Source organism: Micropterus salmoides, unplaced genomic scaffold (assembly GCF_014851395.1).
Source record: "Micropterus salmoides isolate LMB-PRFRI ecotype aquatic unplaced genomic scaffold, ASM1485139v1 Ms_hic_scaffold_15, whole genome shotgun sequence".
NCBI classification, from domain to species: Eukaryota; Metazoa; Chordata; class Actinopteri; order Centrarchiformes; family Centrarchidae; genus Micropterus; species Micropterus salmoides.
Window position 1 is genome coordinate 9242069 of NW_024040596.1, and position 26902 is coordinate 9268970.

The 26902-nt window shown below is 38.5% G+C and overlaps 1 pseudogene; it reads left to right on the top strand.

The window, feature by feature from the left end:
- The first annotated feature begins 10115 nt into the window (after positions 1-10115).
- LOC119903927 overlaps positions 10116-26902 on the top strand; it is a 42280-nt pseudogene continuing 25493 nt past the window's right edge.

Below are 26902 nucleotides of genomic sequence, written 5' to 3' on the forward strand. Positions count from 1 at the left end.
TAGTGGATTGAGCAAAACATCAACAACAGTGTGAAACAAAGGTAGACAGAGAGCTGCTGGATCTCTCTGCAGACACAGGTGTTATCTACACTGAAAGATTATTCTACACACTGTTTGGGGCCTCTCTCTCTCTCTCTCTCTCTCTCTCTCTCTCTCTCTCTCTCTCTCTCTCTCTCTCTCTCTCTCTCTCTCTCTCTCTCTCTCTCTCTCTCTCTCTCTCTCTGTGTGAGAGAGAGAGAGAGAGTGTGAGCAGCTGAGAGAAAATGTACACATTTGTTGGTCTGCAATGTTGGCACACAGGTCAATGAACCCTAGCGCTAAACTGTCTATCCATTTTCTGTGTTCCAGTCTTTTCTGTTCATCTCTGGATATAAAGATCCTGTCTTAATTCTAACCCTTTCCAATTAATATTTTCTTCTCTTTCTATGATCAACAATAAAATCCTCATCACAACCTAACTGTAATCTTTGTATAGAAACTTAAAGCACATTCTCACACAAATACTTAAAGCACATTCTCCTTTACAGGTGGGCATCAAAGTGGTTTAACTTATGATGGATTAAACAGGTAAAACATGTAAATCTCAATGAAGCTAAACTAAACTAAATTGAATTGTCTCTCAATAGCAAAAGGCAGACTCCACCACTCTACTGGTTCTAATCACATGTACTCAAATTCTGTACTTAAAAAATGATTTGACGCACATGTACTTTACCTGTGTACTTTCACTTTATGGACACGTCTACTTCTACTCCACTACCTTTCAGAGAGAAATATTGCATTTACTACATAGTTTTAGTTCCAAGTTACTTAATGCAATTTAAGATTTTACAGACAAAACGTTTGAATATCTTTTGTAACATGATGCGTTTAAAAAAAATCTACCCAACAGTGTATAAACCTGAACAATTACTCAATTAATCAATTAGTTGATTTGTCAATGATCAAAGAATTAATCAACAATGTTTTGATAACTCATTAATCATTTAAGTTTTATGATAATTTGCTGCTTAAATTGCAGTAACTTGACATTTGAAGGTGTCACTTTGAGCTGTGTGTGTGTGTGTGTGTGTGTGTGTGTGTGTGTATCATTAAATATACTATAGACTCACAGGGACCATTTCTCTACATTGAGTACTTTTACTCTTTATGCTTTAAGTTCATTTACCTGTACTTTAAGTAATATTTTCAATGTAAGACCTTTACTCAATACTTTTCACTTTCCTCCACCACTGGACAGTCCCATGAAAATGTTTTTAACATCCCAAATTTGAAGTTACTGGTCTCATTTTGGGCTCCATAATTTTTAATGCAGTGTCTATTTAGCAATCACATAAATGGTTCCAAAGCTTGAATCATTGCTTGTTCAGTCTCATAGTACTTCATTTATCTGAATAACCTTGGATTTCACCACTCAAGTGATATTTGACCAAATAAGAGTAGGCTTTTGCAAAAAGGTTAGTGTCTCAAAATAACTGAATACTGCATCTGAGTTTGTTGAAAGATCGTTTTTTTAGACAAACTAAAAAACATGACATGTTTAGTTCACTTTACCAGTTTGGCCGTTTGGAAATAAATGTAAATCTTCTGAATGTCTATGGAAGCCTTGAAATGGACAGAGGCAGGGAGGGAAACACCTGAAACGGAGAGAGGAGGAGTCGAGGTAACTAATAGAGAGGAAGGACAGGGGTCAGTGAAGGAGGCGGGGGAGCGAGAAGAGAAGTAGAGATTGACCATCAGGCAAGCAGACAGGCTATGTCCATCGATACAAATGATAGAGGGCGAGAGACAGCAGGAGCCTAGTGCAGTGTAAGCGTCTGGTGCTGTCAGCAGCTTTAAATCACACTGGCACTCCACAACAACAAAAAAAACACACAGCACTATTGTGCCACTGCCCCAACAATAATGAACAATTTATACTCTGGACTCTGCTGTCATTTTGTAAACACTCTGTTCTCAGTGGAAGTAATGATCTTTATTTGCATAATAACACTTTTATGCTCTCTATATAGCTGGTTGAAAGATATCCAGCTCTTGGATGTGCCTTACGGTAGTTGTTTGTAAATGGATTCAGTTTGATCAGCTGGGTGTTTTTTGCTCAGGTGGTAGGCGGGTGGCTCAATTCCCAGCTTCTCCTGTTTAAAATTCCTGTAGACATGCAAGACATGTGATGCAGTGATTGCACGAGAAGAAGTAGTGACCACACAATCAAACCTTATTGTTACTGTTAATACTGCTGTTGTTGCGTGCTGTTCAGAGTAATAGTGGAATAAATAGGGATGAATACACAGAAACAAGTTTTCTGGGAACTGGAAAGCTGTGGAGTACTGCAAATATGTACAGTTACACAAATACTGCAATTAAGTACATTTTTGACCTACTAATACTTTAATTCCACCACTGTACATTTCAGAAGAAAATATATACTATAATATAAAATACGATGCCTTATAGATTAAACCACCCAACACTACATGCACAAGGTTAAATTACTTTTGATTATTACTTACTTTTGTAATTTCCATTTATTTGTAATGGAGTATTTTTAACATTACGGTGTTGATTCCTTACTTAAGTTAATCTTCAGCATGCACATTTCTACTGTATATGGAGTGAATTTAGAAGCTCCCTCAGTTGTCCATAAGAGTTGCTTGTTCAGACTAGCTTTGAATACTGATCACTAAATATAGTCAGCCATGGCCCTCCGTGGTACGAGCTGGGGTGATGACAGTGGTGAAACCAACCTAAAATTCTTGAAACAACAGAGGCTTTGGATGAGGAGAGTACAGCGCCCTGCCCAGTGATGCGGGGCAGGGTGTCTGTGTCTCTGTCTGGGGCTTGTGTCCACTGAGCCTCCCTGCTCTGAATGGAGGCCAGAATAGATGCTGGCTTTATTTTGACTGGACGGTCCTCCCAGCAGAAAATCACAGTGTGTGTTACTAAATGTTTAAGGCTCACCACATTCATTCATGAGTTTTTCTTCCCACAAAACCCAACTTTGCACTGCTGAACCCTACTGTAATAACAATAGAAAACAGAAGAAATGTTAAACTCCAAAAGTCATATCAGATGCTATGAACAGAGCAGGTTTTGCAGTTAGAAAACCTGTTATTCATTTACACAGTTTCACACATTCATGCCTCGAAAATAGGGATTGCTCAAAGGCACCCCAAAAGCATAATGCATCATTTTCAAAGTCCATATTTGCTGATTCAAACATCTGGACACAGGCCCATTTCTGTGAAGATTGCTGCCCCCTGCATCAGACACTTCACCCCAAAAAAGATCAAACATAATCCAGATATTTCAGCTGTGAGTTACTGTGGTAACTGCAGTTTTTCTTTTCTTGCACAAGTTTTATAAGTCCAAAGAAAAATAAATAATATTTTAAGTTACAGGGTTCAGTTAAGCATTGCTATGTGTCTCCTTTTATATCTTAAATGTCACATGGAAACCCACACAGTCTGTGGTGTCTTATACATAGCCTTTCCGTCTTGGTCCTCTATACATGTAACAACCAGCAGGCTCAGACATAATATATATTTGTCGACTCCACTGTTGTGTCACAACAAAGTCCTAGAGTCTGATTTCTGACTGTCTCATCAGTGAAATTTAAACACTAAAAAATGACTATTTTGTGGTAGGGACTAACAGCGTGAAATGTGTTCACACTGTTAAATAACATTTATTTGCGCTACTATGGAATGATGATACAGAGTGAGGCTTCACGTGGCCGTTTCATTGGTGTGAATGTATATGTGTATATGTGAAGCACTCCTCAATTAGAGCAGATAGTCTGCCTTCAAGATAATAATGTATGACAGAAATCTGGATTATATCTTTAATGTTAAAAAAGCCATGTCGTTGTCGTCGTTGTTGATTTATTAGACAGGCCAGCATACAGTCAGCACGATGAATTAAACAAAGCAGTAACCTTAGATCTGCATGTCTGACTGATGAGTGAAAGGGAAACTTGAGAGCAGCTGGTGGAAATAATGTATTTAATAATGAAGGAGAGAATCTAAGATGGCACAGACTCACATACAGGTCGACAGAAACAACGTCTGTTGTAGTATGTTAAACTACTTTTGCCAGGAGGCAAGGAGAAAAATAATAATAATGATAAGTCTGTGTAAATCATGTTATGGTTTGTCTTGAAAGCAAAGTTCTGCATTGTAGAAGCATATCACGTTGATCACGTATACAAACATGACTTAAGGCGTTCCAATGCCTCAATTTCAAATAGTTAATAGCCTTCTTTTAGCATTTGATGGCAGGTAAAGTGAACATCAGTGAAGAATTGACCTTCCAATTTGTGGCCCATGACCACATTTGTAAGTGTAATAAACCTAATCAGAAAGGTTTCTTGTATCAAGTGTCTCATCAATGTAAGTAATTGCCTTTCCCTCTGTGATGCATCAAGAAAAATAATTTAATTATAGCACCCCCACCAGGTCAATCAGCATATTTATTAAATACTGAAACAATGAAAAGATGCATCCTCCCTCAAAGTTTCACATAAGCAGCTAAAGAATGCATTCTATCAATACTAAAAATGTAAATATATATATATATAAATCAAACTATACTTATTAACATCTGTTCCTGTCTCTAAATCTGAAGTTGGAGAAATGTGTGTGCTACTGCTACCAAATAAGAAAAGTACTGTAAGACAGAACATCATCTGTCTACATCATGCAGAATGTAGAAGTATACAGCAGCTCTTTCATCTTGACAGGAAAGCCAGATGACCTTTGACCTCACAAGAGCTGTTCACCATACTTCATAGCCTTCCACCTGAGGGAGCCACACTTCACTGTACAAGTGTGTATAAAAAGAATATTTTCACAAGGGTCAAGTCTCATTATAAATATAAGCCAGTTAATTAATCCTGTGGAGTATTCAGCTTTACAAAGAAACACAATCTGCAAGAAAAAGATCCAGCTCGTCTAGAAAGGGCGTCATGTCGTTCAACACAGTATAAAGAGCATGCAGACAGGCTCAAGAGATTGTCAGACACAGCTGTCTTTTCAAGATGATTTCAAGTAAAGGTCTGGAGTTTACAGAGAGCAATGCCATTGATCCAGTTATACTGAGGACACTGTCGCTGGATGACAAAAAAACATCTTAAATCCATTGATCTACCTGCCTTTTTTTCAAAGACACAGGCTGCTGGTGTTGAAATGGAGCCTGGCTTGTTTTCTTGGTCCCCCATCACCTCAGCATGGCTCTAGGAAAACTTCAGTTTATGACAGTGGAGTCTGCAGACGTCAGCCCAGTGTAATACCTTTGGTAGGAAGTGAAACAGGAGGTTTGTAGAATGACTGCAAGACTAGACAATCTACACAGACCGCTGCGCGATGCATTTGAATTAGCATATCATATCCCTGAAAAAAACATTTTTCCAGCACCTTGATTGATCCATTAAACCAGAACTGTCACTTATACTTTGTGCAAACAACAAATTATGAAGAAACAAAACAATGTAAAATGAAATATTCAGTGGGGCTCATATGTGTTGAGACAAAAAACAGATTTGTGAATTAGAAGTAATTACCATGAAATCTATTTCCCTTTCTCTTCACAGACAATTAAATCACCGTCTGCGCATGAAACCCAACCAAACCAAACTGGCACTACAATGGCAAAGCAATCAAGGTGAATAACCTGGAAAGACTAAATGAAGTTGAAATCTCTTACTGGAACAACAGGCCCTCTGCATAATGTCTCTTTGTTTGTTGGAAACTGTCCTTTTTGGTGTCCTATTTTTTAAAGACTGTATCTGGAGCTGCTATGGCAACAGCCCTTCAACACGCTGTGAGCTCTTACGAAAGACATTATGGCAGCGGGAATCATTAATGTATTAAAGCATGTCAGGTTCTGGAGGAATTATCATTTCAGCGAGACAACTGCTTCATAGGGCCATCAGAATAATATGAAGGCATTGATGTCGGAAGGTTTTTTAGCATCTGAAGGCTAGTGTGTGTTAGTGGACGCAGCTCAGTACAAATCAGTGTGCTGGCATTTAATTTTATGGCTGATTTATCTCCCTAGTCTGGCCCCTGAAATATACCCAGACTGTGGGAAAACAAATGCCTACCTCAAAGCGAGGATGACCTTGAGAGGAAAGCCAAAACCGTCAGCCAGTTGGTGCCAAGTCCCAGATGAAAAGAGATTTCTGGATCTTTCAACCAGCAGAGGGCTGATAGAGGAGGTCTGGAGTTTCACAGAGTTTCAAACTTGGGTAATAAGAGGAAGTTACACTTCATTGTCCCACAAACACTGAAACACACACGCTTTCAACACATTCCAATGATGCTGATAAACTGCTGCCAGCAACTGGGACACGTTGGAGGCTGTGTCTCGAGAGCTTTCTGCGTGAGAGCTTTGAGCGAAGTCTTTGTGTTGCACAGATATGGCTGGTTTGTCACACTGCGGAGAGATCCATTTGGGGCACAGGAAGTAATATTGATCCAGTCCATAGACGAGTGCCAACTTCCTCAACTCCTCGCTGACTTTTGTTGTAAAAAATATGCATCACAGTTACAATTTCCAACAAAGACAAGCCAGGTACAGCATTTTTAGGTGGAGGTCTTGGTGAGTGTTTACTTCCAGCTAACTGTGTGCTCTGCTGAGAGTGCATGTCTCATATAAAAAAACTAAACCAACTGAACACTGGTTCTACTTGACCACTGAAGGCTGTTGGCCTCAAGACTATTTTTGCTGTTTTCATCATCTTACTGAAGGTGGGGTTAAACAGAGTGGTGTTGGAGGAAAGGCCATGGGATCATTAAAAAGACAGAAAATATCATAGGAACCTTCCAATTAGATCATGAGATATCTTGGCCTTAGAGTGGCGCTAGAGGAAAGGTCAGTGCCTGAGCGATAAAAATGACAAAAGATTAGCAGGCTCAGTAAATTGAATTTGCCCATTTTTGCCTTTTCTTGTCTAAAACCATTTTACCCTGATGGTGGAACTACAGCAAAGGTCACCGTGTCCCAAAGAGAATTATGATTCATCTTCTGGAGACCATAAATACATAATGGCAATATGGCCAGTCTTTGTCATGTTGCTCTGGACCAAAGTGCTGGATAAACATACTAAATGACCATTTGACATAGTCATCCGTGACACCAGCGCATACAGTGCATACAGTGCATACAGTGTATATTGCCATATTTTTAAAAGATAATCTTTATTTCTCTCACTCCTCAATCCTTTACTTCACTATGACATGAATACTAATATGATACAATCTTCAAGTCACTATAGAGATTGGAGAACAACTTTAAACTACTGTTCACTTGGTTTTAATATAATATAATTAATATTTTGCTTTTCCAAAGGAGGCGCTGCTCTTGTGGCGACCTTCAGCAGCATCAGACTGCACAAACCACCCTCTTCCCTTTGAATTTGAGACTCTCCCCTCAGGCTGTAGGTTTAGAGTACACTGGTTCAAGTGCAACAGAAGTAAAAACTCCTTTGTTCTCCGTGCAATAACCCAAATTTAGAGATTGTTTTGTGTGTGTTCTTTTTCATATGTTGCATGTACAGAAACAATGTTGTACTTTTGTTTTTGTAGTTTTAGTTCTGTTTGTTTTTTATCTTGTGCCCCCGACTACGAAGTCAAGTTTTCCATTTGGGATAAGAAAATAACTGAACTGAACTTTGTCTTTTCTGATGCAGTTTTCAAGTGCACTTATAAGTAAGTCACCCTCTAATAGTTACTGTTAATGACCTTAAAGCTGAACTTGATTCACTCTGGTCTAAAGGTCTACATACACAATTCCTTTAGTGAAATAATTAGTGCAGTGTTTAACTGTCTTACCTCCTCATATGTTCTGTAAACAGCATAGATTTAAATATTTTTTGGGAAATCTCATTTTCAAGCATTATGTGTTAATGGCCTTATAAAATAAGGAGGGAGAAAACCTATATGGCTCCCTCCTATCCATGGTCTTTATATGATGTTTAAAATTCCATACAATGTTATCATCACATTATAAATTAGGAAGTTGTTCTAGAAAATGAACATTGTAACTTTCACCTAGCCCTGAGTTAATTCAAGCTCAACATCAAGCTCAGATGTCACTGAGGAAAATATCTCCAGCCAGCAGGAAAGACATTTATTTGTCCAGTGACAGAAATCTGGTGGATTTAATTTCACTGCTGATATACACAGAGCACAAGATAGAGAGGGCGACTGCAGAGATAGAGGTTATGAGACACATTAATTTAAGTGATAGTAAAAATGTGTAATAAGAGGTTCACAGATCATAGTGTCAGACACTGAGTGGAGATCATTGTCAACATGTTAGTGAAGAGACGGGTTCTGCTGCTGGACCAACTGGACTGCAGAGTGTAGAAGGGTGCAGGCTTTCTGTTGATCCACATGGTGGTGCTAGTCTGTTAAAAATGACATGGGGAGACAACATTTTTCATTACAATAAATACATATTCATACACTGTTCAAATATATATATATATATATATGCAAATAAATGGGGTCATTCCAATATATTATATGTATGTTTATTTATAGAAAACAAACTAAAAAACATGCTACAGGTGTTTTAATACATCTAAATGTTTGATTTTAGTACGGCTGGGTACTGTGTAACATTTAAATATGAAACGTTCTTCCATCAACATTTTATTATTGCCAGCAATTGTTTATTCAGTTCACTAAATACAAATGGAATTGTTGATTTGATGCCTTGTGAATTATTGTGACAAGCGTGTAAGCACTTTGTTTAATGAAGTCTGTTCTATATTTGCTCTGCCCTCTTCTTTTTTTTATTTTTAAAGATGTTTGATTTGCTATGATAGTAATTGTCAGCTCATTGTTGAGTGTGTGTGCATTTCAGTAGGATTTTGTGTAATTCCAGTAATGTACTAAATCTTTCGAAATAAAAGCACAACAATTGGAAAAGTTAATTATTTGCAGACCCTCACAGAATGAGATTCCCCTTAAGATGGTAGTTTAAATGTTAAAAGGAACTTGTGGGATACAGTTCTTTAGGGGTTAGAAGTTGTGTTAAGCTTCTGTAGCAATATGATCTTTGTTCATAGACCTTTTTAATCCAAATTAAATGAAGAATGTTTTGAAGCCAGCAGCAGCTGCAGATGGAGTAACAACACCATTTAATTGATTTGTAACTTCGCGGCACAAATTAGCTGCTTTTTAACCTCCTGTTCCTGGCCCTCTCTTTGCATGATGTACACAGTATTTCTCAGCTGGAGTTAGACATGCTGGCTGTGTGGTAAATGTTGCTATGTAAATGTAACTAATTTGAATATGTACCATATAAAGACCAGCAGAAATATTGAAGTTCATAGAGGGACTCAGGAGCAGAACCCACATTAAGGCCCTCATTATCTTTTTTGACATTGTGCTTTTGTGATGCATATTCTGATAACATTACACTACAATTGATACTTTGTGCTACCACAAACTGTTTGCTACACAGTTGTGTGATTGCCTTACTGGTGGGATGTCATGTAATATTAAGTGGTAGCCTGCAGTTCCCCAAATCACACACACCTGAGACAATTGTCTTAAACTTGTTATTACCGTACTCTTTTTTTCATTTTTTTCAATCCTTTTTTCCTACAGTTAAATATTATATTATTGAGTGATCTACTATGGAAGAGGGATTGAAGGTGTATATATGTATGTATATGTATATGTATGTATGTATATATATATATAATGTATGTATATAGATATATATATAAAATTGTTCACAAAAAAAGATCAAATAGTTGTTGTGCACATAGATATAAAGAATTCGTAATTTCATTGTTTAAATAAACACTTGAGTAGCACACTTGTTGTGAGACCTTCTATCCATATCCATAAAATTAAATATTCAGGCCTACATCGTTTTCATATAGCCTACTGTAAAGATGGTGGGTCAGTGCAGCAGCTTGGTTAGGTATAAACCAACTGCAGACAAGATATTAGATTATAAAATGCTCCTACTATCTAGCATCATTGTGTCGTGGTTCTGAGTTTTATTTTGAAAGATGTAACAGGAAGTTTTATTTTGAAGATTTGTTCTTAATTGGGCCCTGCAGAATAAATTGATCCGTCGATGCGCAGCCTGCGCTTGTTGTTTACCTGTATCACTACTAAATTATGTCAGACAAAACGGAGGTTAATCTGACTGGAGTCAAACAAAGTAAAGGCGTGTGGCTTGTAAAGGTTTGTCCACCCGCATCTTATTAAATTATCAAATTAATCGATGAGGCTGGTGAGGGGTCACAAAAACATGTACCATGTCGTCTTGTTTATCGGCTACAGGTTTACTGGTGATTATACACAGCGGACAACCTTTAATTTCAGTGCAAAGTTCTGCTTTTACAAATAGTTGTAACATAAACTTAACTCATCCACCAAAGGATGCAGTATGCAACGACAAACAGTATAATAATAAAAATGGCTGCAGCTTATCTTTGTCGAAATTTAATTATTTTTAAAATCAAAATTCACCATCAAAGCTCTTGTTGAGTGACATGTTAAGTTTGGTGTGTGTATATCTTGACAGGTGTCCTCTTAAAAACTACAAATGACCTCCTTAAATCGTCATTATCTTTCACCAGGTTCCCAAGTATTTATCTCATCAATGGGACAAGGCCACCGAGAAGGGCGAGGTCGGAACCCTTACCATTGGAAAGTATGTCGGTAAAGTCTTCATTTAGAAGCTTTGAATACATGTTTTTGTTGTTTTAGATATGCTTAAATCATGTCAGTGATACGCACCTTTTTCTGTCTTCTCATCCACCTGACAGGGAGCAAGGCAAAACAGAGGTGAGACCGCCTCATATAATAGTGACCGTTCTTACAGTAAACCTGTACAGCTTTAGTAGTGTTAGTAGCACATCAATCGTTAATGATTGTTTTCCCCATTCATACTGCAGACTGTATATTTTCATTGTACTGTTTTTTTTCCCTATTTCTTCTTTGGTGTATCCCTTCGCTGTTAGCTGCTGCATTGACCTAACTTCCTCACAGAGATCAATACAGTTTCATCATTTTATATTTGACCTTACCTGATGAATCAAAGAGTTGGTTGCTGATATGACTAGTCAGCAGGGTCCTGACTCAGCTGTGTTTCTCAGGTACATTTCAGCCTGAATGAGGAGCTGACTGCCCTGGGCGCTCTGGGGGGAGAAGGATGCATCACTGCAGGTCCCGAGGGATCATCCCTTCACTATGAACACAGTGGGTGGACAGACCATGGCTGTCTTCAGCCACAGCGAGGCAGGTCAGTCTCCAACTCTGCTTTTCTATCCTCCGTCTCTCTGTTTCTTTAGTGCTGGATAATTTAATCTGAAACACACATTTGATGGGGCCGAAGGGTTCAAACTGAAATAGATTTCACAGCGTGTGTGATTCCTGTGACGGTCCACAGGGCAGTGTGGTTTGTGAGCTAAACAAAAGTCTAGTCTTAGACAGATATATTCTAACACTCTTGCTGCAAGTAGTATTTGCAGATTTGTCAGTTCAGCAAAAATGAGGCTTTACACAAAGTCTGAAATTGGATTTTAAAGATTAATAAAACAGTAAATTTGCATTGATTCAGAATCATTCACATGTTAATTTATCTGATTGAGATGTTGTTGTTAACTCAAACTAAAACCAGCAACAAAACATTTTAGAATGTGTCTCAAAGAATTTTCTGTTACCTGCAGATAAAATGTATTGATTAGACTTGATCAAGATACAGGTCCTGGACCTGTCCTCTTGACAGCTAAAGAAGAAAACCAACAGTCACATTGAATTAACTCAGGATGGTGGCACACGACATTACAGATTTAACTGTCCTCAGTTCTTCTGGTTTCATAGCTTTTCTTACTTTGAAAGAAAGCTGGTGATTCTACATTGATTGCACTGTAAAATTCATGAGAATACTCGGGGGCTTCTGAGTTATGGAGGACGTTTGCTGCCAGGCACGATGTGTCATACATATACATGAGGCAGAAGGATTTGCAGGGATTTGTATCAGACCCAGACCTTTTAAAAATAGCTGCAATTGTATGTTTGGATGTTCATGGGAATGTGACCTGAGAATTGCAATAGATTAATGGGTGTTACTTCTAATAGGATAGATGTATTTGATCGTTTTCATGTATTGCACCACTAAAAGTAAATGATGATGAAGAAGATTTAATCATTATTTCAAGACATTCGATATGATAATTACAGAACACTTATGAATTTAATTGGACTGATGCAATGGAGAAGGAATAAAATAAAACATAAAGGATCCCATAATTCAGTGAAAACTATAATTTGGTGAAATGGTAAATAAATAGCAGGGTGCAGGCTGTTCAAATCAGCAAAATGTCAAATGCAAGTCTGTACCTCCCAGGGTGCCAGTGCTCAAGAACAATGAAATTGACTGCTTCTTATAGTGTTTTTTAAGCATGCAGAGGGTGCATGTAATTAGGTGTTGTTGGCATAAAAACAAACATACTCCAATCATAGCCAAAGTAGTCTGATGCACACATTTTGACTGGAAGGCAAAACTCTATCCAAAGTGGAACGTGTGAAACCAAATGGAGCAGTGTGTGGTTCTCCAGTGCAGCGCTGAGTGAAAGAAGGCTGTAAGTGTGACAGTACTTTATATATAGAGGAGCGAAAACAGGACGTGTTCTGTAATTTTATATTGAGTGATCAAATATGCTCAACTTTTACAAAAGCAGACGGCAAAAATGTGAGGTGGGACTGTTTTGCAGAGAACCCTGAGTGGTTCATAAAGGTAAAACTAATAATAATAATAGTGGTTAAATAGACAAATCCAACACTTTTATAGTGCATGGCATAGGCTTGAAAGTACTGACACGGTCATGGTTGCTCTTGTGTTATTTGTTAGTGGACCGATTGGATGGCAGTGTCAAGATAATGACCTGTTTTTCTTGTCTCAAGTGTTTTCGTTAAAATTATTGACCTGGCTGCTGTGGGTGACAGGAAGTGGGCTGCTGGAGCCAAACCATAATGACTATGGATGGTTATAGATTCAGAAGCCTTTCCCCAGTGCATTCATGTGATTTTTAATTATTTTCCATGTCTGTCGGGCATTTTGTTTTTTAAGTGGCCAAGAGCATGCGGTATGTGACCAACTTTGGTGCGTCTAGCGTCCAGTTCGCACAATCACTGGGTTTTTCAGTGACACAATCGGGTTCTTGTCCAGGTTGCAGGTGTTGAAGAGGATGCAATCACCGGCGTGGATTTCGAGGTGGATGTCTATACGTGGAGCAGAAGGAACTTGTCGTGAATCACATTGATATGAATTATGAGAAACAGGAAAACATTAAAACTAATTTCCTCATTAAGCAGCTGAGCAGTCAGTAAAACAAGGTACAGGCAAACGGAGGATCGCATCAATTAGATTATTTCTGTTGGCAGCAGAGCACATAGCAAAGTAGACGTCACAATACGCTTGGTGGTAGAAGAAATACACTGGGATGCTTTTGTTTTGGTAGATGTCTATAATGACTCATTTTGCTATGGATGTCGTGTAAAGAAAGAGAAAGAAAATAAAGGTTCACCTTGTGTATCCTTTTTTTTTTTTTTTTTTTTTTTTTTTTTTTTTCCAGCCCACAGAAACTAATCGGTTCCTGTACAACCTTGTGTGTCCTCAGTGGGCAATGTATCCTCCGGCATTTTGAATCTGGGAATATAATGCAATCCTTTTTTATTTTTTTTATGTTTGATTGTTATGTGTAGTAGATTTAGTAATGAAAACTGAGCTGAGTAAATATTAGAATTTGGTACAAACCAGGTTCTCTTGTTTGGAACTGCATTGAAATTGATACCAATAACCCTGAACTTGCACTGTAAAGGTGTAGAGCACTGGTTCATCTTCAGTGAAACCCTTTTCCAGCTGTCCTATGTTTGGAAACACAATCAGGACAGTCTGAATGGTAACTTGTTCCTCAGCACAATACACATTAAGTTCTCCTAGAGACACTTTGTAATCCAATATATCTGCAAGGCAACCCAGCCTGGTGTTCACTACAGGACTGAAGTCAGAAAGCAGCTCAAAGATGCACGTTCAGTTGCTTGTGAGCTGTAATCTGAAATGGGGGAAGCACAGTGAATCATTATTGTTTAGTGACTGTCAGATGAATCATATCATAAGGTCATATTGTCTCAGCGTTTACTAGCAAATTCTGTTAAATAAACTATTTCAGGTATAACATTGTTAAAACTGTAATGGTAGGATTGGAGAAATATTTTGGGCAGTTAATTAACACTGAGCCTTGTGGCTATACTAGCTACTAAGAGGCCAAACATAAACTTTGGTCATCAACGTCAGAGAAAGGATGCAGGTCTCCAGCAGGGACTGCTTTATTTATTTTTTTTATTTTTTCCCTTCTTCAACAAATGGATTCTGCAGTGAATGTTTCTCAGATCACGGCATGTGCTGCACTGTTTTTGTTTCGGTGTTTGATCCACATCCATCAACCTACGGATGCTTTTGCATTTCCCAAATATCTCCAGGCTGAGGATATTTTTAGGGGGAATCGTGGTTCTTTCAGAGGTGTGTCAAGCAGACTACAGACTCTTTTAATGTCGTTCAGAATCTTTCAAAGTAAGAGCTCCCAGTTCAACTCCAGTTACAACATTACATTAAAAAGCTTCTCGCACTTTTATTTTGTAGGCAAAACCACTAAAGAGGAAGTGATTATGTGATAACTGTTGCTGCCATGACTGAGATCTATTTCAGCACCGCTATCAAAGTATTTATTTATATTTTTTGCTGCTATCAAAGCACCATAATCTGACCGCAGGCCAGATATTATTGGTGGCGGGCAGTTTTGGAGAGGGTCCATAATCACAGAGAGAACTAATGTGTTTCCCTTTATCTAATGTATGGTTCATAATGGACTGTGGTGCAGAAACAGCGACAATGTTACACACTCTTGACTTACATTTTCCATGTTATCTGTCAGTGGCCAAGTCACAATAACATGGTTTTACTGAATAATTAAGTAAATATAATTTCTTAATAAATATACCTTAAGAAACCTAATTTCTTGTCGAGACACCTTTTTGTGCTCTTTCAGCTCTTTGAAAGGGTAAGGGGCAGTGGTAGACTGGAAAGTTGGTTGCATTTCACAACCCTCACCAGTAGATGCCACTAAATCTTACACACTGAACCTTTTTAAATATTGTGATTTATAGATTTCAATCATATCACCCAACCCTGATGTTGCCTGTAGGGATAGAAAGCTTGTTTAATATTGGTGTTCAAATGGCATTTGTCAGTACTTACATACTACTGAAAAAGAAAGGGAGAGCATTAGTGGATTAACCAGTCAGCCTTTAATTAGCCTACCCTCGTAGGCATAAATGATAAAATAATACCTGTCTGTATAAAACAATTGTGTTAAAAGTTCCACAGCAAACTGAAGCCTTTAAAATGACGACACAGTTGAATCAACCCCTCCATAAAACGCTTTCAAGAGAAACTGAACATTATAACCTTCATGAAAGTTGGATTTATTATTAATTTTTATTATTTTTATTATTATGTATTAGTTTTAGTGAGGTATACCTAATAAACCGACAACTGAGTGTGTAATCGCAGCCCAGATGAAAGGACATTTCTGCATGTTAGTGCCGTTGACAACAGATGATCATCTCAAGTCATTGTCTGTAAACTGTGCCTCAAATCTGTAATGAAAATAAAGCTTTCTTTTCATCAGGGTGCATCCTACAGCCACAAGGTCTGGTCTATCACCGCCCTCGTGCACTTTAGAATCACCCACACTTGCAATAATACCTCCTACATGTGATAATGGACTTTTCTGTTTCAAGGTTTTTTTATGACCACCAAAAACAGTGATACTTCAAAATGCTCTGCACTGAAATTTACAGCAAAAATTAAGTGTTAAAAAAACCATTTTTAGTAGAACTACTAAAGATTTGGGATTCAATACAGGTGTCAGAGGGGATCATCAGTTTAACATTCCTTTGTTTGTGAATGTGGAAACATGTGGGATGTGTTTTTTTGTTTGTTTTTTTTGTTTGTTTTATTTTTTTTCTTAAAGGTGTCTGTGCTATAGATGACTCGCTTGACTGTGAAAGTGCACTGGAAACAAGAAGTAGGATAATGTCCTTGGAGATATGGTGGTGTGTGTAGTCTCTATTTACCTGACCGACGCTCAGCTCCACCCCCACTTGCCCACAGAAAGGTGTACTGTATGACACCGGTCTCCCACTCGCTTTTCCAGTTCCACACACACACAGAGTCCTCGCTTTTACCTACACGTACGGTTTGATCTGCACTTGCACTCTCACTCTCACACCTACTCAGATTTGAGTGATTCTTGACACCTCGGACAGAACAGGTCTTTAGAAGAAATTAGATGTACATGTGAGAAATATAATCAGCTATCAGCATTCAAATGTATACCCTTTTTTTGCTCATAAAATGTCACTTTGTCAATATCACGGACTATAATACAAAGCAGTGTTAACGCAAATACATTATATCTCCTTTCTTTTACTAAATTATCTTCCTTCTGCTCCTTGTAACACTTCATATTTAATAAATGTATAGGCCGCAATCAATACAATGTAAATATTGTTTTTTTTATAGACTGACATTATTTGCTCTTCATACAGATTTGTCACATACAGGGAGTCTGAACATCACATCACACAATCAAAACAAAAACTCATCTATGTAAGATTCATCAGCCATTGTTTCAGTGACTCGTGTGTGTGTATGTATGTACTTTTAATCTGTCGGATATAGACATGGAGCATATTCCTAGCACAAGAAATTCTTTACAAAACAGTTCTCATACAATTTGTTCGTGGCCTTGGTACTACCAAATGACTAGAACATACTTGACAAAAGCCGGTGTATGCCATTCTCACAAAAGAAGTGATATATTATTCCAGATAACCCTTTGCATGAAAAATAAGACTAAAGATTTTAAATTAGCTTCCACACTTAATACAAAACCACTATAGTACTATAGAAGTACTACTGCTCTTAAAGGTCTGTAACTACTCACCATCACTAAAAAACCTTGTTATAATATTACTAATATAATTACCATTAGCTCCACCTTGGTTTAACAAAATCAGGGAATTATAACAACAATAGACTATTTGATAATGTAGTTTATGCTCTCAACTCATAAGATATTGATAATTTGGGTTGCGATAAGGATACCATAGAAATCACTGACTGCTGTGTTCATTATTCTGCAAAAAAAACAAACAAAATGATCAGAGAAATAGGTGAGCTACGTTATGTGGTAGTGGTATTGTAGTAGAATAGTAGCAGTAATAATGTTAGCAGTGCTGAGTAGTAACAGACCTGTAATAGAAGTACGGATATATAGTACTCTATGGGTATTGTATTAAGACTGCAGTATATTCTGTCATAATGTAACTGTGATATTTTATTTTCGGACTCTGATTTATTTTCAAAATCTGAATGAAGAACAAATAGTGTTTGCCTTTTAAAACCATTTGATATTTACATTGATTGGATACATTTATATTAAATATGAAGCATTACAAGTAGTATAGGGAAGGTAATGTAGTATAAAAATGAGAAATAATATTCGGGAAAAAATTGCTTTGTATTGTATTTGGTGTTTTTGACAAAGTTATCACACAAAGACAAGATTTAAGACCAAAAAGGTATAAATTTGAATGCTGATGGTTTATTATATATTTTATTTGATTTCTAACGGACATCAAATGTTTTCTGAAGACCTGTTCTGTCCAAGGTGTCAAATATCAGCACAATTTGAGTAGGTGTGGGAGCGAAGGCAGTGTCAGTGGCCCACTTTGGTTCCAAGCGAATGATCTCAGATGGATTGCCTTGACATTTTAAACAGACATTCATGGTTAATCCTCCTGACTTTGATGATCTCCTGACTTTTTATCTTGTACCACCGACAGGTCAAAATGTTTAGTTCATGACAGGATACCTGTAAAAGCAACGACCAAATTCTCATCCCCCTCTGCGGTACTTAGAGATTCACACGCTAATGTAAATCTAAAATAGGAAAAAAAATGTCTTAGGTTAGATGTATACTGGTTTGTTTTATTTACTTTTCAGTCCACCAAATCCCTGATGACACTAGTGTTGTGTTAAGAATCACATAACCATATAAAACAATTGTATGACGACTTGCGGTTCACAATAAGTTTAGATTGTTTTGACCAAAAAAAGCACACTTTATTCCAGCTCTTCCGATGTCCATTAGTGAGTAAATACGTAATCCTGCCAGACACGCAGCGTCTAATCCCTATAATCCAAACATTTCGGACTCTGTATAAGACATTCCTCCACCTCCTGTTATACAAGTATTCAAAGATCCAGCAATAACGAGCAGTTGCTAATGGTGACCGTCAGTGATTGATATGTACACGAATGGTGTCTGACATGGCTTTTCTATTGTAAGGCTGCTAGCTAAGTGTTCCTCCATTATTTCTGCTCTCGTTGTTCTGCTTTGTTCCGGCAAGAACCAGGTATTGATTAAGAGGTTGCTAAGCAACAGGCTTAGCTGCCTCAGAAGCGAGCAGGGGAGAACAGAAAGCCAGATGTAATGTGCTGCTCTGTTACAGTATGACTTTCCTTCAGCTGCCTCTGTGAAGCTTTTCACCAAAACTTTCCAGTCCTTGAACCCTTTTTAAATAACTCATTTCCCCAAAACAGAGTATCTGCTTTTGTTTTACCAATTTGTACAACTGTAGATTCTAGGAGTACTTTGCTATAACTTTGACTACGTACTTTGGCACTTTTGCTTTAAATACAAACATTATATTTAGACATGGAGGGGGGGGGTTAAAAGCTCCTTGTTAGCATGCAGTTTCTTTAAGATAGTTTGATGCCATGATTAGAATTTTATTAGAGACCAATCTAGTAACCAAAAAAACCCAAAATGTTGTTTTTCAATGCTGCTACAACTATTACTGGAGTGTTCTTGTACATCATTACTTGTAGTTAGTTCTTATGCCACTAATAGAAAACTTTTTTCATCACACCTGAATATAAGCACAATAAATGCTCAGTTCTTCATTTACACCTAAGTTGTCTATAAAGAAACAATATTCACTCAGTCAATTGACTCTTCTTGTCTTATACAATTAGAAAATATCATTCTTTGATTAAAATATCAAATGTACAAGCCTGCGTATATAGAGACATAAGTAAAAACGTTAATTCTCAAGATACATTTTGGTAGGAAACATCCAATTTCTGAATCTCTGCTACTGATTAGTGCCTTTCAAAACTTACTTACTTAAGTAAGCAAGTATGTTTCTTAAATTTTCAATATTCATGACCAAAAAGGCAACAATCAATGTTAAAGTTTTGGGGAAAAAAATTTAACACTTTAATGTGCTTCACCAGGTTTGATTTAGATTCGACTGATACAAGCAAGCGACCCCTCAAGTGTCATCAGATTTTGATTAAAATGTTGCTAAACTCTGGTGTGCGGGAAGATATGACGTCACCTTTCCCAACTAAAGAAATCTCTCATATGAAATAACTGTTCTAACTTAGGAAGACTATTTTGATTTTATTTAGGACTTCATTCCTTACAGTAGGAGGCTAATTGAGGAAAAAAATTTCAGGGCCTTTAAATGTCCAGTGATATTTAGAAGGATCTATTGACAGAAATGCAATATAATATACAGAACTATGTTTTCAGGGGTGGATAAAGACCTGACATAATGAACCGTTGGTTTTTAGTAACCTTGAGCTTGTATACACTGCGGGTCCTCTTACATGGAGGTCGGCATGTTGCACCGCCGTGATTTTACAGTAGCCCAAACGGACAAACTTCGTGAGGAAGAAGAAGAGGAAGAAATTTGGACAAATGCAGGACCACATGTATTATTTAGCACAATAGTGGACATCTTAAATTTGCTACTGCTCCATTTCCTGCCTCAGACTAGCGCCTTCTCAATAGCAATGACTACCGTGGCCATTGGGTGTTGTAGTGCTAACAGCCATCTGCCATGCCAAGCTGACATTAAAAAAAAAAACATGATTTCTCAGAGATGAAGTAGAAATAACTAAGTTGCCAAATGTCGCAAAAAGGCTTTCACACATGTCTGAGGTTGAAAAGTTGGGTTGTCAATTTTAAAAACAAAATGAGACAAAATGCAATTGACTTGGTGAGGTAAACCATGACGTACATGAAGCATGTTGTTACTCTTCATTGAAGAAACGAAAAATGGCATCAGATCTGTGTAAATCAATGAGGAGACTGCAACATTCCTCAAATGAATATATGAAACAACTGGAAATGCCATTACATTTATTCATTTAGCTGACGCTTTTATCCAAAGCGACTGACAATTGCTATGCATGTCAGAGGTCGCACGCCTCTGGAGCAACTAGGGGTTAAGTGTGTTGCTCAGGGACACACTGGATGTGCCACAGTGGGGAATTGAACCCGTGTCTCTCACACCAAAGGCAGGCGTCTTATCCACTGCACGATTACTACCCCCTATTTCCACAAGGTTTCACAAGTGCCACAAGTGCTCTGTTAATCGCGTCATCTCGTTGTGCGTTCTTCTTCTGTTAGTGGATGAAAATGCAGCATTTTCTTTTGCAGATATTCTAGACATTTTGCTAAAATTTGTGCTACATTTGAATGGAAACTTGGACAGTAAGATAAAACTTTGAAACGAGGGAAAACTACTTTCACTTTACAGCTATACTTAAGATTACACTGACAAATAATCAGCTGTTACTCCAACGAGGATCAGCCATTGACGAGAACAACACCAGACTTGGGCCCTATGATTTCCACATGGACAGAATCACAGAATTTGATAATAAAAATGGAATCAACTGTTCAACGTGGGATATTGTTGAATCTGTAAACTGTAATTTATTAAAATCTTGGTTTTCCCCTAGTATTATAATTTTTTTTTTTTTTCACGGCAGTTAAGCCAAATTAACAGAAAAGACCATGCTGCTGTGTTTTGGTGTCATTTACAGGTACACTGTGTTTGTCCACTGCTCTTTCTGTTGCCCACATGAGATTAGTCTCCGTCACTTGTAACCGTGTGTTCGAGCAGCATCTATGGAGGCTGTGCTTCAGAAGACCTGTGGGAAGAAATTGTCAGTCGTCAAGTAATAACGTTTTTAATGGGGGACAATTCACAACACATGTGTTGCTATTTGAATGCATTTAATGTGAATTCATTCATTAAAATTCATAAAAATTTGTTTATTTTCTTATTGAAATTTTATTCATCCACCACATGATTACACACTGTTTCTGGTGACAAAATGTGTTTAGATTGTAAATCACTGAATTTTTTTTTAATGGAAAATGCAGAATTTGGGGAACAAATAAAACTGATCTGGATAAATTTTAATGAATTTCATAAGGCCCTACACCATACCTTTTTTTTTTTTAAATCGCTGACAGAAGTGGAGATGCGATTCAGATGGTCTGGAATCAGGCTAAATATAGGAAGTGGAAAATCTGAAATTTCTGTGTTGGAATATTTTTTTTTTTTTTTTTTTTTTTTTTTTGAATAACTGCTGTTGTCCTGCTGTGTTATTTGAAATCCCTGTTGTGTAGTAACCTCATGCACAACACCAGTGGAAGTGTGCAGGCTATTGGATCCTGGGCAGACTGTCGTAGGTGTTTTATTGAAGGAGTGTGGCTGGCTTAGCTTTGTACCTTCATTCCAAAAGTGTGGCTCATGAATGGCTGAGGGTTTAAAATCTCTTGACTGGAATACCTCTTGAAAAGCTTGACTTTGTAGTCAACCGACACTAACACATGCTTTCAGGACTATATCTGACTTCATTCACAAGGATTCAGTGGGCCTGCAGTATGAATTGTTGGCATTCCTCAGCTTTCAGCAGTTCCTCCCCGCTGTACTGGATGTTATGCGCTAGTAGCTGCATGGTTGGGCTGTTTCCACAGCTGAGGTCAAAAGAGCAGTCTTAGTGTTTCGGTTAGGATAGTGAAGGCTGTGTTCTGCCTACATTGATCCAATGGGAGGCTTCATTGTTCCTACAATTGGAGAGCTAAACCGTCTTGGGCATACTCGCTGTGAGAGCCGGCTGAAGCTGTCGGCTCTCTCCTGTTGCACGGCCCTCTGTGCTCTCACAGCACCACCAGAAACGAAAAGGGGGGGAGAAACACACCATTCTAGAAACATGAGTTATCATGGGGATCGTTCGAAATTAATTGATTGATTGACTTTTTTTTGTTGCGTTTTATTTATCCATGGAAATTCACTTGAGCTGCGTGCTCTTGAACTCCTCTTTTAATTTCATTATACAGTTCCACGCGTTCACACTGGCAGCGACGGCAGAGTGTAAGAATAGATTGTTTCTAATCAGCACATTGGACAGATTGTCTGTCCTGCAAAGCACTAACTGTGTAGGAATTATTGTGCAGTGAAATAGGAATGTAGCATTGGTTTGCTGGATATTTTGAGCATATTAATTGTAAATTACCAAGAGGAATTGTAAGCATTTGTAAAATTTATAATGCTGCCAAATGTTGTGTAGTTTAAATTGTGGTGCAGCTTAAGAAGTACACATCTACTAGCCATTACAAGCAGTCTTTTACTGGCGCTGTAAAACTCCACTGGTGCATTTTAGTGTGAAGTGTTTTTGTTCGAAGGCACCTCAATGATAGTTGAGACAAGTATCACCTGTCGCTTAGAATCACTGAAATGTAGGAAATATGATTGTAGAGTTTTCCTCTACCCAGAGAGCATGATTGTTTGTTTAAAGTGAGCAGGCAGATGGTTTGTTTCTGTTCTCTGGGCATAAACCCATCTCTTAGTATATTAAAGTCTGCTGTGTTTTATCACAAAAGTCTACATGTGTGGATTAAAGATTGCTGCTTGCACCCCGCGGGTTGCTCAGAAAATGCAGATCTCACATTTGTTTTTCCCTGCAGTCACAGTGAAGCACGGGCTGAATCACTGTGACTCAAGGCCCGCTATTCCTCTTAGTGATGCATGTTTGTTACTGCCCAAGGTGAAAATGGGAGCGTGAGCCAGCAATTGTTTAGCTAGAGAAACGTCATCTGCGTTCTCATTTCTGTTTTGCCTCTTGAAATAAAGGTTTGTCCAACCCCTGCTGTGCTCCCACGCAAGAGACACGTGACACCCAGAATAATGAGAGAGCGCCAGAGCGTGATGCTGTGTCGCCAGTAGATACAATGTGAGTCTCAAGTCAGTGGCTTGTTGAAAGACCGGAAAGGTTATAGTAAAGAGGGAATGTAACCTCTTTAAGTCATGTTTTCTGTGACGTTGCAGATGGAAAGTGTTGAGGTTTTCCTTAAATGACCCTTGTCGCTGTGTCTCCAGAGCCCATTATGTTAATGGTAATATCATGTCAACAATTTTCAAGTTTTCATTTGAGTATTTACTCCCAGTTTGCAGGTAATGCCATCTTTTAAATTGTGTCCAAGTGTGTTCCTTTGACTTCTATTTAGACTTTAAAACGAGCGGAATATTTATTCAGAGTAACTATGCAAAGCTTTAGACTGTGGTCAAATGATTTTACATTTTTCTTATGATAAATCTGGTGTTACAGCTTGTTCTGTTTTCTTTTCCTCCCTCAACTTCTGCATTTCAAACGAGTAATCCAATTTACTCCAACAGCCCATCTCTGTATTTAACATCCAGAGGCTCCGCTGACCTTGTGGGTTTCTAGAGGTAGATTAGAGTCGGTTATTGCCTTTGTTGGGGGGGGGGTCATGCACACTGACACATTAATAAAAAGGGATTACATTATAGTAAGACCATTGCATGAGCGGGCTGGATATTGGCTCTTTATTAAAATATGTAATAATAGCCAGTCAGTGTTTTGCACATCTGATATGATGGCGGTTCTTCCACACAGGGGTCACGCAGTCCATATGTTTGTATTATTTTTGTGTGAGATGTCTGAGCAAGAAAATCATTTTGTGTTGTGTGGGAGGCTTTTACTCAACAGTAACAAAACTTGCCTCACTCAGCCTTAATTGAAAAGGCTGCCCACTCACCATTAGTCTGGCTTTCAGTGGAGCGGACCAGCCCCGGTACTCCCAAACAGAGCAGTTGGCTGGTGAAGGGGAGGGGATATCTGGAAGGCGGTATGATTTAATGCCGCACTCTGTCATCGGGGTCTACCTGGTGTTTTGGCGTTAGACTTACAGCCACTTCCAGTTAGTCATAATTCAGATTTGATAGACGACATGTTTTAGAAGGCCAGTGTCCTTTTACACTGGACAAAAAACCCCACCAACGCCTACTAACATCTGGCATTTATGAAAGGGTACCCACTCCTGGGTGAAATTATTCTGTAGTCATCACGGGTATTTATTGACCCCACCTTTGATCAGCAGGGCTGCTTTATACTGTTTACTAACCCTATTTTCAGGTACATTTGTGACGTTTAACACGACACATTGTAAATTAACAGAAAATGCAAACTCGTCTACCACTGATGTCAGTCGTCTATTTTTAGTGGGTTTACTCACGTTTCAAACTGCATACAGGCTTATTTTGGCGTTTAAAGATATTACAGTGTCTTCCAGTTAGTCATAATTCAGGTTGACAAATTTAGATGTATGTCACAACAGGGATAACGTCTTATACTTATTACTAAATCTGGTCTCTACTATAAAATAACATGCAGCCACATATTCTCACACATCCACTTACTACTTGGCATGTACATGGCAGGATCAACCTGTTAGGGGGCCGTGGGGGTAAACGTTTGCTGTGTGTGTGTATATATAGTGACGTCCCACTCCCCCTCACACATTTTTGCAGTGTGTATGTACCCTGTGGTCCATTCAGTACCGTGCACACAGCAGACTACACATGGAAGCATCATTGTTTGCTCAGAGACACAGAAACTAACCCGTACTCTTACATGTTATGCTGCAAAAATACTCCATGGCCCCAGGTTCTCTCTTGCTATCTTCATTGAAAAATAGTTGAAATCACACACTCCACCTTCATGTAATTTCTCTGTAAAGAACTTTGAATTGCCTTGTTGCTGAAATGTGCTATACAAATGCCTTGCATTGTGATATGATGTTGTTCCTGAAATTTTTTTTATTTTGAGTTCTACTCCGCTTTACTCTACCTTCACTGGCAACCCATAATCTCCTTTTCAGAGGCTTCCTGTGATCTCATGAGATCTGTCTGTTTGCCCAGTTAGTGTGGTTTGTTTGTGCTGGTGTGAAAACTGTCAACCGAACCATGGTGCGGACCAAACAACTGCACCGATACTGCTTAAAAAGGAGGATCTCGGTCTGTTTCCAAGCAGACCGGCTGGTGCGGTTTGTTTGTTTGTTTTGTGGTGTGAAAGCAGAATTTTTTTTAACAGTAAATATGGGATTTTAGCATGAATTCAAAAGCTACACTACTATTAAATCCATCTGCTGATTGTGAACTGGTCACTTAACGATCTTATAATCGATGTGTACAGGCAATGTGTGTGTATACGTTTATATTAGGCTGAAGTGTGGAGTCCTGTACACCCTACAATACAGAAACTATGGGATGAAAATAATGTCAGTCACTACATCACTCCATTGTATTGCCATTGATTTGAATGAATACACCTGTCTGTTAATTACCACTTTCACACATACAGTAGGAAGGTGGAGGGCAGGTTGGCTCTGATTTCCTTTCACCTCGTTCTGTCTCTCTGCTTCTGCTCTGCTGGAGCTCCTCTGAACATCTTTCTCTTTCTGATCTGACCTCTTTACCGCTTACCGGGTCCAAGATACAAAGTGAAGATGACTTATTTCTAGAAAATTCCTGAAACAAGAGTAACTGGATGGGGAGCAAGTGGAGTTATCTCACCTCACTGAAAGAATTGTTTTTATTCTTGAAGAAAAATATCTTTAGGGTTGCATTTGAGACTCACTGCTTCCCAAGACACGTTTTTGTTTTTAAGTGTAAATGCTGTTTCAGAGACTTTCATACCCTGAGGAAAAAGTACAGTTCTTAGGGGAGACACTTGAAGTTTCATTAGGGACAAGTATCAACGACTGGCAGCTTCAATCTAAAAATATCTATCGGTTTCTCGTCTCTTTTTTGTGACTGAATAATAGTCTCTGCTGCCTCTTTTGTCTGAGCCGTGAGTAAAAGGGATCTGACCTCCCTCCTCCTCCTGCCATCGCCTCTCTCTCTGGAGTTGAAAGCAAAAATATCTAAGGTATGTTAGTCATTTTCTGGCCAAGCGACACACACGACTGAGGCGTCGCGATAAGGAGGGGTGGTGTGTGTGTGTGTGTGTGTGTGTGTGTGTGTGTGTTCGAGAGAGCGTATGGAGTTGAGTTTGCCTGGCAACAGGTGAACAGACTGAGATAAGACTGTTGATAGTAGTGTGATTTCAGCTTTTCTCACTGCTGTTACCACCTGCACCTCCTGCCTCCCTCATCATCCAAAGCTGCCTTTTGATGAGGCATGGATCACTTTGACCCTGCAACTAATAAGTAAAGCAGTCATCATCATAAAAGATGCATGGAGCTGATCTGCAATTAAAAAAGGGCCCAAGGTTTGATGTTGTTTACAGTAAAGGATCAGTGCTAAGCGTGGCATCTGAACCAGACAGGTTCACGGCGTTTATCTCCTCTTAAAGGGGCTCACGTTTCACTTTGCGGTGTTACTTGTGCGTTGTAGTTTGTTCGTCTGGGTTTGTGAGAAGTGGGCTTTGGAAAAGGTTTGCTTGATGTCAGAGGTTGATGTGGGTGTATGAGTCATGATGTGGATGGTGGCGGCTGGTCGTACGGTTGACGACATCGCCTGCTGGAGCAGGCGGTTTCAGTCACCATGGAGTGGAGATGCACAGTTAGAGCTACAGTGAGAGATGCTGTTTCATTTAAAGCTGTCTGCAGAGTTGCCTGCCACTCACTCACTTA